This window comes from Branchiostoma belcheri, unplaced genomic scaffold (assembly GCF_001625305.1).
Source record: "Branchiostoma belcheri isolate BF01 breed outbred unplaced genomic scaffold, Haploidv18h27 scaffold42, whole genome shotgun sequence".
Lineage (NCBI taxonomy): Eukaryota > Metazoa > Chordata > Leptocardii > Amphioxiformes > Branchiostomatidae > Branchiostoma > Branchiostoma belcheri.
The window spans coordinates 20,847-36,940 of record NW_017804043.1 but is presented as its reverse complement, the minus strand read 5'-3'; the positions used below and the strand labels follow the sequence as shown (position 1 = coordinate 36,940).

Below are 16,094 nucleotides of genomic sequence, written 5' to 3'. Positions count from 1 at the left end.
ACCAACAGACAACGTCCATTAAACACTGATAAGGCCCCCGACGCAAACAGGGACGGCACTTTACACTCAATACATCCATCCAACCACGGAGTGTCACTCAGCTACATTTCAGATAACATTTCTTTCCTAACAATGCCCTGGGTTAGTCTACAAATGTAGGTGTATGTGCATTTTTATTTGCTGCATTGACTGTTACCACCTAAGATGTACACCTATAATAGAAATAATGACAATGGTTTCTAGCTTCCTAAATTTTCAGTCTATACTCCCTAACTTTTGACTGGCACTCAGCTACATTTCAGATTACGTTTCCTAACAATGTACTGGGTTAGTCTACAAATGTAGGTGTATGTGCATTTTTATTTGCTGCATTGACTGTTACCACCTAAGATGTGTAATAGAAATAATGACAATGGTTTCTGAACAGTTTTCAGTCTAGATTCCTAAATTTTCAGTCTATACTCCCTAACTTTTGAGTGGCACTCAGCTACACTTCAAATGGCATTTCCTAACAATGTACTGGGTTAGTCTACAAGTAAGTGAATGTGCATTTATTTGCTGCATTGACTGTTACCACCTAAGATGTATAATAGAAATAATGACAATGGTTTCTGAACAGTTTTCTGTCTAGCTTCCTAAATTGTCAGTCTATACTCCCTAACTTTTGAGTGGCACTCAGATACATTTCAGATAGCATTTCCTAACAATGAGAAAGTGCAGCAACTTAGAATATAAGCTCATATGTGTTAGTACGTAAACTACATTAATGTAAGCATTTACCTTTATCCAACTCCAAAAAGGAAATAGGTTTACTAAAATTTTCGGTCGTATTTTTGGTGTTGGATAAAGGTATAAACTAAGAGTGGTCATAGCTATTTGTTTTTTTAGTTGCAATCTTATAGTTTGTTACATTGCCAGTTTATCGTTATCCCTTGCCCTACCGAACAATGTAATTACATCGTGTAAGTTGCCTGGATATGAATATAACATGATATTTGTTGCTTACTTAAAAGCTGCCAATTCAGTAACGTTGCACATATAAGTTAATAGTTCATTCCTTTTATATGTTGGGATATGCGGTTTGTGATCTACACAATTGTAAACACACGTAGTCTATAATTTCTATGACTCGTAGCCTACTACTCTTTGATCAGATATTACGACCGGAAAACAGTAATAGAAAGAAGACTATGATTTGTCACGTATGTTAATTCACTCATAGAACTGTAGTAAAACGTTAGAAATACAAACTACATCCTAAGTTGGGAACAGAACGTTTGTTATAGGAAACCACGGTACAACTTTAGTCTTGCACTCCGTAAAAATTGTAATAAGTAAGATTATGTAGTAAACGCCACTGCTATGTTGGTATAGACAACAAAGTATTTTAGTTGATTCATAATGTTAGACGTATATTGCTGTACAGAGTACGATATCTACCCTAGTTCCATGAATGTGAGAACTACAAAGTGGCTGCTAAAGGAAATTTTTGTATGAAGAGCAAGAGTTTGTGGTGCTTGACCGTTTGAATGCTTCTAATAAAGTGAATTCGATGATGCTGAATACTTTGCACTGTGTATATAGATCTATCAAAAAACTTCATATATATATCAACTACTACATTGTCACAGCTGCAACCGCAAATGTATTTTGTATTTGTATCATGCACACAAGTCAAGTCAGCCCTGTAACACATTTGTATCTCGTATATACACGGAACAGTGACAACATATTTCTGCACACACATACTATCATACAGAGTAAAAAGGCGACGCTACTCCTCGAGACAGAAACAAAGAGCAAAGTCAGCCCTGTAACACATTTGTAGCTCGTATATTCATGACACATGTACAGTGGTACCATATCCCTGCACCGTCATACAGAGTAAAAGGCAATGAGGCATACGCCAAAAAGCAGTTACTCAAGCAACTGGATATGATTTTGGCAGACGTTTGTCAGACGTTTCAGGTAGCATCCACTACCTTTGGTCAGTAATACCAAGCGACCAGAGGAGAAATGCAGGTTTATAAGGATGAGGCATACACTAAGTAGAAGCCACACTTCGAGACAAAGAGCAGAGTCAGCACTGTAACACATTTGTAGCTCGTATATACACGGAACAGTGACACCAAGATTTCTGCTATGTTAAAACCGTCTTATCTACCGTAACAGAGTCAGTTTTTAACTCCTTTGAAGCTATTCTTACATCAGGATTTAGTGGAAGACCCGAGGCGGTACCTCGGACAGGTGGAGACGGTTAGAGGTTACTCAGGTTAGCCTCTACTAGCCTGGTTACCAAACATATTGTTCACTAAGGTGTGACATACAACCAAACATAGTACAGTAGGGGCATTGTCAATAGATAGCTTTAAACAATGTCTAGAGCTAGAAGTTCAAGGGTTAGGTGTAACAAGTCGATCGGTGTAATATAGCCAGCTGCCGCCGCGCCGTGTGCCTGCGAAGCTGGTGTGTTACGCCGAAAGGCGGTTATACCGGCTATACAGATACAGAAGCTGGTGTGTTACGCCGAAAGGCGGTTATACCGGCTATACAGATACAGAAGCTGGTGTGTTACGCCGAAAGGCGGTTATACCGGCTATACAGATACAGAAGCTGGTGTGTTACGCCGAAAGGCGGTTATACCGGCTATACAGATACCGATGCAGACAGATATTATAGCTCCCGAGTCCTACATCCTCTCCGCAAATAGAAGATGTAGGACTCGGGAGCTATAATAGGTTTGGTAATCAGGCTAAGCCTATACCAGACTTCGGGAGGCGGGTGGAAAGAGTAGAAATTGGCCAAATAGAGAGAGATAACGAATGAAACTTAATGGCGACCTTTATGCACATTTTTGCCACACTTGGCTAAGTACAGGTCACAACAACACAAGATGAATGGATACAGTTAACAGATACAAAAGAAACTAACTATCGTTATATAAATTCAACTTCTCCTCGCTTTTCAGTTAACATGCCGGGAGAGTTGGTCCGCTACAGAGTAGTTTACCGCCTCCCGAAGCCTGGCCATGGTAGAAGCTAGTTTAAGACGACATGTGTTGTTTGGACTTTTTTCGTAACGCAATCTTCCGATCGGCGTGACCAGTAGCCACCAGACTGGAAAACACATGGACATTTACCCCAAAACTGTCCCATTTCAACATCTATTTTTGGTACACACAAACGCCAGACAGACTATTTTTAACCCACAAAAAATTCCAAGAAGCTGCCCTAGGCCTATTGAGGACACTGCTAAAGATGATTCAGTGGCCTACATTTTCCTTTGTGTTAGACCCGAGAGCTGTACCCTCATGTTTACATGTTATATTTGGCAGCATGACAGTTCGAGTAGACATTGTCATGGCGTGGCAAGTTGAAGTGTTTGCTGCTCCTATTAGTGTTACAGGTGTTCACTAAGGTGTGACACTCACAACGTTAACATTACACTACGACAAAAAATGTTACTCGAGCAACTGGATATAATTTTGGAAACGGTCAGACGTTTCAGGTAGCATTCACTACCTTTCGTCAGTGACACTAAGAGACTGTAGGAGAAATGCAGGTTTATAAGCACGAACTATTGATTGACATTCAAATAGGTGAAGACAAAAAGGACGAGTTTACTAGTGTAACCCTACTACCAGATACAGCAGAAGGTTTGCATACCATCACATCATAGTACGTTCAGCCTGCAATGTATAGAATAAGAACGCACATTGAAAGATTTGAAGGAGAACTTTTATACATATTTTACGGGTCACACTAATTCTATATAAATCCTAGATCAGTAGATGTCTTACTACTCCCTAAATATCTACTTTTATGTTCTACTTTTATGTTACACTTATAACCTGATGATACGACATGTGATTCTACAACTGTGGTAGGTAGGTGGTATATATAACACAGCAAGTTACTGACGCAAATAAAGGGGACAGAAAACCACGCTACAATACAATGATAGCATTAGACAGAAATCCTAGATCGGTAAATGCCTCACTACTCTTTGGATATCTACTGTTATGTTGCACTTATAAACCGATGATACGACACGAGATTCTACAGCTGTGGTAGGTAGGTGGTATATATAACACAACAAGTTACTGACATAAAGCAGGCAGAAAACCCCGCTACAATACAATGAGAAGACCAGGCATAAATCCTAGATCCGAAATTCCTCACCACTCTATTTAAATCTACTGTTATGTTGCACTTATGATACGACATGGCATTCTAGAAACACAAGTTACTGACGCAAAGAGGACAGAACCCCCCCCCCCGTCGTACACTATATGACATCCAGTAGATTTCTAGCGGGGACCAATCATAGGGCTGCTGACGCGTCACCGACTAGCGGCTATTAGCACCTTGTTTCATGTAAATGCCATGAACTCAACCAGAGCGCGTAATTGTTTCTTGTTTACATCAGTACTAAGCACTAGTACTTCCACAATCAGTTAGTAAAGTCATACCTTAGTAAAATCTACTTTGATGAACGAATCAAAACGGGACTGTAGACATTAAGTTTTACACATTCAAATGTGGCTGCACTAGCGCTAATGGAGCGACCACTACGTACGGGAAGGGACGGATCTTTAATAGCGAAGCCGAGATTTGTGAAGCAAACCCAACCCATCGAAGACGGGCCGCCAAACATAAAAATGGAGGGAAATGACAGACAACAAGCCAACAAAGACAACATCACCAGACCAACAAAGTTGAAAAACACCACTTCAAGCGCTAACGTTGTAAGAACTGTGGAACCTCAAACTAGTATGTTTGAGTCAGCGGAAAGGCTGTCGAAGTAACCACTACATGAAAAACTGTGGCGAAAAAGTAATATGGGTTCGTCCCAAATCTAGACGCAAGTGAGCTACAAAAGTAAAGAACCTATGCATCTTGCTTGTTGCTGTCAACTTACCCGTTAAAGATTGAACCGATACATGTACGTACTATAACTTGCCATACCCGACCAAAGACGAATACATTACTGTTATCATTGTCATTTCTGTGAAATCCTTAAAACATCTACTGTTAGTTTGAGTAACATTATGTAGTGCTACAATCTGCGTAAAAAGTGGGCTTCATTACGTGTTATCTGCTAAGTCGTGTTGGTATTGAAAACTGTTTTATTGTGCCGTTCTTCTACAAACAGCCAGCAGAATTATGAAGATACTCGTTCTCAATACACATGCTGCAAACTAAAGTAATGGCAGTCCTACGAAAATTCTGTTTGTAATGTATAAGCGCTTTATGTCGACGTACAATGGGTGTGAAATACATGTTTTCTCCCATCGTGTGCCACCGGCTCGGTGGTAATTGGCTACTTTACAAGTGAAAGAACCGCGTCCGTGGGCCTTGATAAATTATTCAAATTATTCAGCAGCCCTCTGATTGGTCCCCGCTAGAAATCTACTGGATGTCATTCAGTGACGAGCCCCCCCCACCCACAATACAATGAGGAGATCAGACATAAATTCTAGAAAATTTGGTGATTTTTCATCACCCGATTAGGAGCACCCAAGAATTTCTGGGGAGACCCCTGCGACTCTACAACTGTGGTAGGTATATACAACAAGTTACTGACGCAAAGAGGACAGAAAACCCCGCTACAACACAATAAGAAGATCAGACATAAATCCTAAATGAGTAAATGAATATCCACTGCCATTTATAAACCGATGAAACGACATGCCATTCTACAACTGTGGTAGGTGATACAACACAAGTTACTGACGCAAAGAGGACAGAAAACCCCATTTCAACACAATAAGAAGATCAGACATAGATCCTAACAGGACCCAGACGGGATTCGCGACGCCCAATTGAACATGGCGTAGTTAGTCACAGCCGCATTCCACCACTGACAGCCGCTAAGAATGGAGGCCCGCCACTTTCTATACCACGGCTAACCAGGTGAAACACTACCTCGGGGCATAAGAATGACCTACATCTCACTGAATGGGCGACATGGGAAGAAAAATGTAGCAGAACGCTTGTTGACAATACACCTAGAATAACAACACTCGCGGCGGTGGGTAGTTTGAACTCGCGTACGGGGCTACTGAGAAAGCGGGCTGACTGACGGAATATCGCCATGCCGTAGCCTCTACCAGGCTTCGGGAGGCGGCTGGAAAGAGTAGAAATCGGCCAAATAGAGAGATAACATGACAGGGGAGTTGGTCGGGTAGAGAGAAATGTTTGGGTGCGGCAAACTGTACTCTCTATCGGACCAACCGTTCCCTGGCGTGTTAGCTCTCTATCTAGCCGATTTCTACTCTTTCCAGCCGCCTCCTGAAGCCTGGTAGAGGCTAGTCATGTCATAGCATACTGATACAAAAATGCAATGTCGCTGACGATAAACTTGTTTTGTACCGTAGGCTGGTACATTATAAATGCTACAACGAGCACCACATATAAATATACCGTGTGCTCTGTAAACAATTCTTGGTATAAGACGAAGTTTACAACAAACATTGGCGTCAGACGTTGCATCATGAACGTACAAGATTATAACTTTGCAATGAATACTGTACATGTAAAAGGCAATGGCTTCTTATACAAATAGGGAAATACATTAAAGAGTGTTTAAATCTTAGAGACTGCACGTTAGCAAATAGCTAAACTTCTAAAGTTGCCGCTGATATATATACTGTACGTAAGATGACTTAAGGCATACACATATTTAGTTTTGTTTGATCGTAGGTTGTAGTAGACCACACCAAAGTCCTTGTTCATTTGTCGAGTCAATAAAGGATCTATTTTCAAAATGCAATAACTACGAATATAATTCTGGCTCGTAGGTTCTAAATTCCTCCTAATGCCGTTTTAGGTGCTTTAGGTGCTTTATCTTCCATTAGCAAACATACAAGTACAAAATCAAGTATGTAGCTAGTCTTCCTAAGGTTAAACATACACCATAAAAATACACTATATCAAAATTGAGACATTATCTACATACAACTTAACACATAACAGTTTTCACGAAAGCCCTTTGCCCTTAGTCTCCAAGCAGAGGTTTGGGTTTTGCCTTTTTGCGTGTTTTTAGGTTTTTCATCGGGCTTTCTTTCTTGCACTGGAATTGTTTTTTAATCCCAGGGTTGAGGTAGAAAAAAATTCTAGTACAAAAAAGAAACCCCGATAAAAAAAGCCTAAAAAGACGCCAAAAATAACCCAAACCCCAAACCTCTGCTTGGAGAGTACTTTGCCCTGCCCGTGAGTGACTCTCTAATAGAGCTAGTTCATACTCATAATGACTCCATTGTTGCCACTAAAAGCCCTTCAGCGCGTTCATTCATAAAACTTTCATGTAGTAAAATCAGATCCACCCTCCCCGGGTGTACCTGCAGTACGATACCACACAGGCTGAATAGAGCGCCAGCGATAATCTTACCCACACCGCGCGACGCTCCACAAAGAAACGCCATGTCCAAACACAATCCAATCGGAAGCGGCGCGTGGGGCTTCTAAAATAGAAAAACAGTAATTTTGCCGAGGTACAAAGAGGGAAGAAACTTTAGCAACCATGTCTTTCATCGGAACCAAAGACAAGTCCCAGTGTCTTTCAACCGTTGGTGTATAGCCACACAGGAAGGGGGGTTATTTTATATCGGAATCGCGGACAATGGTCACGCACGTGGCCCCACAACGTTTACTAACCAGATTCTTATGTTAACAATCGTCTATTTTTATAACCCAAGTAGCTTGAAAAGAGACAGTAAACATAAACGTGTGTGGCTGCGGATGTAATATTTCATATGTCAGACTATTCAGCTTTGAGTTGGACTGGAACAAAACCAGAAGCTGCGCAACAGTAGTATCGCCTGGCTAGAGTTGCAGACGTTGTATATAACTAAAACAAACTTTATGGTTCTAAAACATACCGGTGAAACTGGGACGAACGGCCGGTGAACATGCACCTGTTCTGCAAGGGACTACCGGTCATACATTGGCGAGAATACGTGGCATACGCCGAAAAAAGTTACTCAAGCAACTGGATATGATTTTGGAAACGTCAGACGTTTCAGGTAGCATCCACTACCTTTCGTCAGTGACACTGGAGAGTTGTCAGAAAAGCAGGTTTTATAAGTACCGTTTGTTTTATGGTCAATGCCGTACCAGGGTACATAATCTCTCAGGTTAATGTGGTTGTGTGATACGGAATACAGACCAAGATAGCTTCAATATTAGAATGGCTGCGAAGAAGCCAGCAACACACTCACTCACACTAGACATACGCTAAAAAGTTACTCGAGCAACTGGATATGATTTTGGAAACGGTCAAACGTTTCAGATAGCATCCACTACCTTTCGTCAGTGGCACTGGGGAGCTGTCAGAAAAGCAGGTTTTATAAGTATCGTTTCCAAAATCCTATCGTGTTGCTTTAGTAACTGTTTTTGGCGTATCTCATTACCTGGATGTCTAACCTTAAAATACATTTAAGGTTAGATTTGTAGCACTGTTATCTTACTGCCACACATTGTACCATGTGCGATTGTCGAGCAATAAAGTTCATTCACTCATTCATTCGTGCACTCTGAGACTAGAATGGTCACGAAGAACCCGGCAACACACACACACACACGTGTGCAACCTTGGCGTTCTATCAAACACCACATCTGAAAGGCTGGGAAAGATTCTGGAAACGATGACAACTTTTGAAGAACCAGACATAACACACGGTGCACCTGCACTGGGAGTTGTATAGTCTGTATGTCTTTTGGTGCATTACCAAAGAGTACACTCAGAAACAACCACCGCACACCTAAACACTAAAAAACGCTTATCGTGTACACTTAAAATATACCATTATCATCGTAAGTAATGTATAAATAAAAAGATTATCATCAAGTTTTACCACTACCGACTCATATTCCTTGTGGAATAAGATTAGAGAATGAATGAATGGTTTATTTCTGTAAAACATTGCAGCCGTCTGGTTGAAATACGTTTCACTTAAATACATTAAATAACACACAACTGACTTCCATACTTTATCAGTTAACCTAAAATATTGCAAAGTGTTAGAATGAAATAAAATAAAACAATGAGTTAACATAGGATTGTTGTTAGTTTAGCCGTTAATTTACATGCCATTTGTTCTTATTAAGCAGTCATAACAGAGATGGCACTGGGGTATTTTGATATCGAGTGGTGCGGCAAGGTGCAAGAGTCATCTTGCCAGAATATATTTACACAGATAATGTAAATCGAAATTTCAGAAGCCAAAGCAAAGTTACGAAACAGAGTTCACACCGGGTTCATGTGTATAAAGTGGCATATGCACGTCCAAAACATTTCTCCGAGAATAGGAACAGAGACAAAACATCATCGTCGAAGCCAATGCACTAAAAATAGTAAGATATAAGCAAAATATGCAATGGGATATAAGGGAGCCACATGTTTCAAGATGTCCACTTCTTGAAACATTTCCAATTCTTAAAAGAGTCTATTATAACTGATGACATGTGTAATATAAAACCGTTTCATAACTGTTCTTCATCCAAATAAACAAAATGCTAGAAAATTGTTTGAAACAATCTGTGGATAAAAGCAATTAGCACTATGGCGATTATCCAAAATTAAAATATTTATTCAGAAAAACAGTAATGAATTCAAATGAAAGGGCACAGACAAAGTGACTGCAAACTCAACTTAAATTCTCGCTGCCTGCCACTTTTACAATGAAAAAGAAAGGTATTTTACAAGACGTTTGAAAAAAATGTGGATTCATAAAGACCTAGTTGAAGCGTGAGTCAAAATTTTACGATCTTACGTAAAGGACAATCTCCTAATATAAGGTGTATCTGTATTGCTGGTGGTCTTCTCCTTGTATTATATTCCAAAAGATTTGCTTTAAGCTTTCAGTACGTTAAGTAAAGCCCAAGCTCTGTATCACGGATACGTGCGTACATACATGTACGGACGTACACATATGTATGAAGTGGTAAGCTGTCCTTATCATGGCAAAGGTACACAAGTTTTTACTGACGTAAGGCGCTCATTTCTTCACAAAAGATCGAGGCCTGTCCCCAGAGGCAAAGATTATCTCACAATGTGCCGGTTGGCGACAATCACAGATAGAAAATACCGCAAAGGTCACAAAAGGCAACCTTCGCTCAACCTACCACATCCAGGTGAAGCATGTGTTGGTCAATACATTAAAATGCATTGAGCCTTGTTCTTCTGGGGTTGTCCGTAAACTGGAAACTAACTACAGTTGTAACCACACAGAGGCAGTATATTCTACTTGTAGATGAATATAAAAAATTAAGTAAGCTACATGCAGTTGCTAAGTAATTGGACACTAAACCACCACCAGAAATGTTGTCTCTCTCTTCAAAAGTCTTACAGTATTATGTCTTTAAAAAGGAAAATCTGGCGGATGCTAAGGGTATCTTGTTAATACAGCCTTTTACTACATTATTTGTGTGTATAGTGTTATAGCTTTGAAGGTTGTGTTGGTCTACTTCAGCAAAGAAATAGCTTTTGTTCCTTTGACGTTATTCGTGGCGTGTTTAAAATATTTGTACATTTTTGGCAGACTAGTTGGGGATTATGGACGAAAATAGATCAAATCCGATTCTGGCACTGTCTCTTTGTTATTGCGGACACGGACGGTAAGTTTGGGTTTATTTCTTTAGAGGGTTAAACTTTAAACATCACACACACGTATGATCACAGGTTCACTTATCCAGTCACGACTGTACTTCGAGTCATTTCAGGTCGACATTCTCGTCAAAATACGAGTGACGTGTTCGAGTAGATGTCATCGATGAAAAATGCAACTCCACATTAGCTTCCCAAAGATACGTGTAATTACTTATACATTTGGTACACATCACATCCACTAGACTCCATAGCAAGCCAAAAACTGGGGGTTTGTGGGTCTTCATGGTCTTTGGGATCTTTTATGGGCTGTTTTCTGATTGCATATAGACAACATAGCCGGCCTGGTTGAACTACCCCCGTTTTTTAGAACTGGGCTAATCAGAAAACAGCCGAAGACCACCAAACCCCCAGTTCTATAAGCCTGCTACGGAGGCTAATCAGAAAACAGCCGAAGACCACCAAACCCCCAGTTCTATAAGCCTGCTACGGAGGCTAATCAGAAAACAGCCTAAGACCACCAAACCCCCAGTTCTATAAGCCTGCTACGGAGGCTATCATCCGTACTAAAAAGCATTGACACCGACTAATAACTGGAACAAATTGTAGCCCAAATAGACGTATTTTGATGTAGTTAGTTCTCAGTTGTAGTAGACCGTATGAAAGACCATGTACTTTTGTTGAGTCAATAAAGAATCTAGTTAATGTCAATCAGGAATTCAACCTTCAACTTGGTTTAAATTTAGCTGTAGTTACATGTAGTTCTTAGTTGTAGTAGTACAACTACATGCTAAAGCTGGTGTGTTACGCCGAAAGGCGGTTATACCGGATATACAGATACAGTAGACCATGTACTTTTCTTGAATCAAGAAAAAATCTAGTTGATGCCACCCAGGAATTCAACCTTTATCTTCAAAGATAAATGAAGCGACGTGTGCATCATTTAATTGGTCACGTACGCACATGTGACAATGACAGTAGTCGAGTTGTAAGAAAAAAATAGGTGTCTCAACTCTGATACTGTTTTCTTTTCTTCGTCGCATCTGATGTGTGTGATGTGGCCTGGTGACACCAAACCCTTAATATAATCGTATATGTGGTTAGGTGCACGTAGGCACATGTGATAATGACAGTAGTCCAGTTGTAAGAAAAAAGGGTGTCTTTGTCAATTTCTGTGATACTGTTTTCTTTTCTTTACCTCAGGTGAAGTGTATGATGTAGCGTAGTGACACCAAACCCTTAATATCATGATCGTATATGTGGTTAGGCGACAACTAAACCATACATTATCATGAAAGCTCATCTCTGTTGGTAGTTACATGTTTAAAGTTAAAACTTTTGGTCCAACACTGGGTCAGTCTACTGAGAAAGACCAGAGTAACTAGTCGAAAGCTCTTGGTGAGAGAGCTTTTTGTGCTGGACCAAACGTTCTAACTTTAAACATTAACTGTATAAGGGAGAAAATTTGGGAGGCTGCGTAAGAGCTAAAACCTGTTAATTCCGATCAAAACAGTTCCTTAACATATACTAGTATTTACAGTGAGCGAAAGTGGCCGTACGGTCAACCAAGGATTGAATCCATAACAATGTAGTTGTATCTTTTCTGACACCTGCCTGTTTTTCGTAGTACGTAAAGATTCAGATTCAGCTTTATTCACATTGGCATGACATGTTAAAGCCTTTGATACAACAGATACATGCAATCAAGTACCCAAAATGACGATGAATGACTAACCTATAATTGTGCTTGCTTCGTCTATGATAAGATAGGATTATCATGGATATTTATTTGTGTTGGTAGTACATGTAATCATAGTACGATGCTGAACTTTGTTCCAACACAAAAGGTATAACCTCGTGGATTTACGTTCGGATGTGATTGGTCATTACGTATCCTGATGAAGGCCACAATGGTCGTTGAAAATTTGATCCCTCTGTTTAGCATCGTAGTAAGACAGGATCAGGATTTTGGAAATGGCCAGTTTTGAAGAGAACTAGGCGGTTCCTACAATGTATGTGGACGATAAGTTAGGTTTTGATTTACTTTATTACAATTGCAACAAGACAATACACGTGGGACTATCTATCTATTGCCGGCATGTTCAGCCAGAACCAGGCCAGTACAAATGTCTTTTTACAGAACCTTGTCTAGGATTGCCTTTTCTAAATAATTGCTTTTTCTAACACAGGTGGGTCACAGGCAGCTATAGCCGGTGTCGTGACCCACACATAAGACATTACACAACAGGTTTGATGCCGCTAATAACTATAATTACACTAACAAGAGCATATAATTTTCCACAAATGTACTTGGGAGACGGTGTGTGAGTCACATTCAGTATGAATGTTTGATCTGTGAAAAGGCAGGAAAAGGAAAACACGAACTCGTGAAGAAAAGCTCAGGTCCTTTCTGACACTGTTTCTTTGTTGAACTCGGATGTTCGCGTTAATGCCATCCGATGGTCAATTACCAACGCATTTAATTGGTCACTTCGGTACCAAGAAAATGACCCAAACTCGATGGCGTGGAAGGGGAAGTAAAATCAACTTGGACAGCTTTTCATTGTAACGTCTGGAGTAAATAATAGGTTCTGGACCTAGTTATCTTGGACTTAAACCGTTAATATCACTTTAATGGGTGTACTTGAATGCGCTTTAATACCTAAAATGACGGTGTATACTAATCTATTTATCTATTAACCTGACTTTATCAATTGGCAGGAAAAGGTTATTCAATAAGGATTCTGAGTCTTTGTAGCTGAGGACACGAAATTACAGTTTATCTCATCAGTAAATTAAACTTTGATCCATAATTACAAGTGTACCTAATTGGTTACAGTAGTACTTAGGATAACGGTGTTTGACTAATCTACTTGTGTGTTTTGTACATCTATGAATACACAGGAAACGGAATTCTCTCCGAAACTGTACAGAAGAGAATACCTTTTCAACCCCATTCTAACACTTGGGTGTGATGTCACCTAGTAATTCAATCAGTATTACAAACAACTCGTAGGTTTACTTTGCAAGTACATTTAATTGGACACGAAGTTGTTTTTTTTTTTAGATCGTACAGAAGAGAAGACCCTTTCAACTCCATTATGACACTTCTTTTCTGCAGCACAGTGGACACAAGCGACAACTTCGGGGTTATGTCATCTACTACTTAACTCTTACCACCACTTACAAATGTACTTTGCAAGTGCATCTAATGGAACACGAAGTTGCCCACAATGACATTGTACGACAAACCGGATGGTGTGTTTGTCTGGACAGTGAATAAACGGGAAGACAGTCTCTTAATTAACGAAGTGAAAAGAGAACTAACTGAAGGAAAGGACAGCAGTGATGTCATACAGGTATTAGAAACTTACATGTCGAAGATCATGGAAATTAAACGTTCAGACAGTATTCACGAAATGTACGCTGAAGAGTCTAAAGCATGATGCGCTAGCAACCTGTTAATATACTTGTGCAATCTGTGAATAGGCAGTCACTTGCGTAGGAAGGCTCCTTCTGACATTGTTTTGCAACTGATAAGGAAAATGATGTACAAGTTCTAAGCCTCTACAAGGCACCAAGGATCGCTGAAAAAATAGTAGAAATTGGCCGAAATAAAGGGAATAGTGTGCCAGGGGAGTTAGCCAGCCAGAGAGGGTACATTTTGCGACCCACGGATGCGGCAAAATGTACTCTCTAGCGGGCTAACTCTCCTGGCATGTTATCTCTTTATGTGGACAATTTCTACTCTTTTCATCAGCCTCCCGAAGCCTGGTAGAGGGAAACAAGTTCTCACTACAAGAGACACACTGTGTACTTCACCCCACATCACATGATTATCAGGCCTATAAGTGCGACAATGCCTCTCAGAACTACATTGGCCTTGGTTGCCTTACAACACAAGGCTTCTATGCACATACTGGACCACGACCAAGAAGCTTATGATAATAGTCTCTCATGCAAATAAACAACACGCAGAATAGAACCTCCAAAGCAAATCTTAACACGAAAAACTTTGGAAGAATAGATGTGTACTAGTACTGCTACGTACAGCCCATTCACTAGCGGATACAATTGTATACACACCCCAGGCCGTACATGTATTTTCTAGAGTTAGGACAATGAGACAGTGTTCTCTTTCGAACTGCAGTATCACTATTTAAGGTACAAGTATACATGAAAGTTTACAATGAATGCTAATTGTGGCCTTGAAAAATCAAATCTTTGCTTAGGCATTGTACGAGGCATGTATTCTAGCCATTATTTTCAACTTCTTCTAACCTATATATTACGTTCAGTTGATCACGCAGAAAACGTAACCGATTATCAATCCCGGTCTGCTGTTTTTAAACATCATCAATGACACTGATTTCATTGTTTATTGCTTGCCCCTGACCTAAATTCCTAGTACGTATTGTATATTAATGATGTACATGGATTACAACGCCAAAGAAGCAAGGGTTGCTCATTCCTCGACAAAGATTAGACTTGTATTTCTTGTGTTGGCAGTTTAAACTCGTTTCATAAAGAAGTAAGTTGTCATGGGACTACGTGCGCAAGCCTACTCGAAGTTTGGCATAGCTCACTCCCAGCTTTTCCAAAGAATACGCATTATACACAGCTTGTATACAACTTGGGAGGTACTATCCACGACAATGGGACTGTCCGGATAAAGGGTGTGAAGACCTCATGTCGCAATGTTGGGTAGAAACCCTGGTGGGAAGTACACGTGGAAAGAATGCGAATTCTACTTCATTGGACAAAAAGACAACGTAGCAAAAAACGCCAGAAACAGCTACTCATTCAAGCGACTGGATATGATTTTGGAAACGGACAAACGTTTCAGATGGCACCAACTACCTTTAGTCAGTGACACTGGAGGGTTGTCAGAAAAGCAGGTTTATAAGTACGAACTATTGATTGATATGCAAATAAGTGAAGACAAATTCTAAACGTAGCAAGGACACTCAGAAGTCAATGTCCTATTTCTCAATCTACACGAAGACTATCACTTTTTCAACAGTACTTGTGGGGACGAATGAATAACATTGGCTGGTAATAGAAACATATTCCATATTGCTTTTAGACCCAAATAATGTTGATTACTAGACTGTGTATGGACTGTACAATAGCATCCCGTATATGTATATGAAGAGAGAAGCATATCCATTTTCTCCTCTCCGCTACCAAAGATGCTTCTGAATTTCTAAGGGTAATATTTTTCCCGAATGGACACGTACACACACATGCGTGTTTGACAGAATGCGATTATACTGGAACCCTGTACTCAAATGAACCAAGCTATCAAGACAAAACGTCCATCACACTAACGTACCAGGGGACAAAATTTCGCATATATACATGTACGACCGTGAGGTATTATCAAGAGCTGCAAACGAAAGCAAGATAAAGCAGCCATCCACTAGCCTGGTTACCAAACCTATTATAGCTCCCGAGTCCTACATCCTCTCCGCAAATTGCGGAGA

At 40.1% G+C, this 16,094-nt stretch overlaps 1 protein-coding gene across 2 annotated transcripts in view; it reads right to left on the bottom strand.

Moving 5' to 3' along the window:
- The window catches only part of LOC109478107 (succinate--hydroxymethylglutarate CoA-transferase-like), a 51,387-nt gene that overhangs the window by 24,178 nt on the left and 11,115 nt on the right, over nt 1-16,094 (bottom strand). The window lies entirely within an intron of this gene.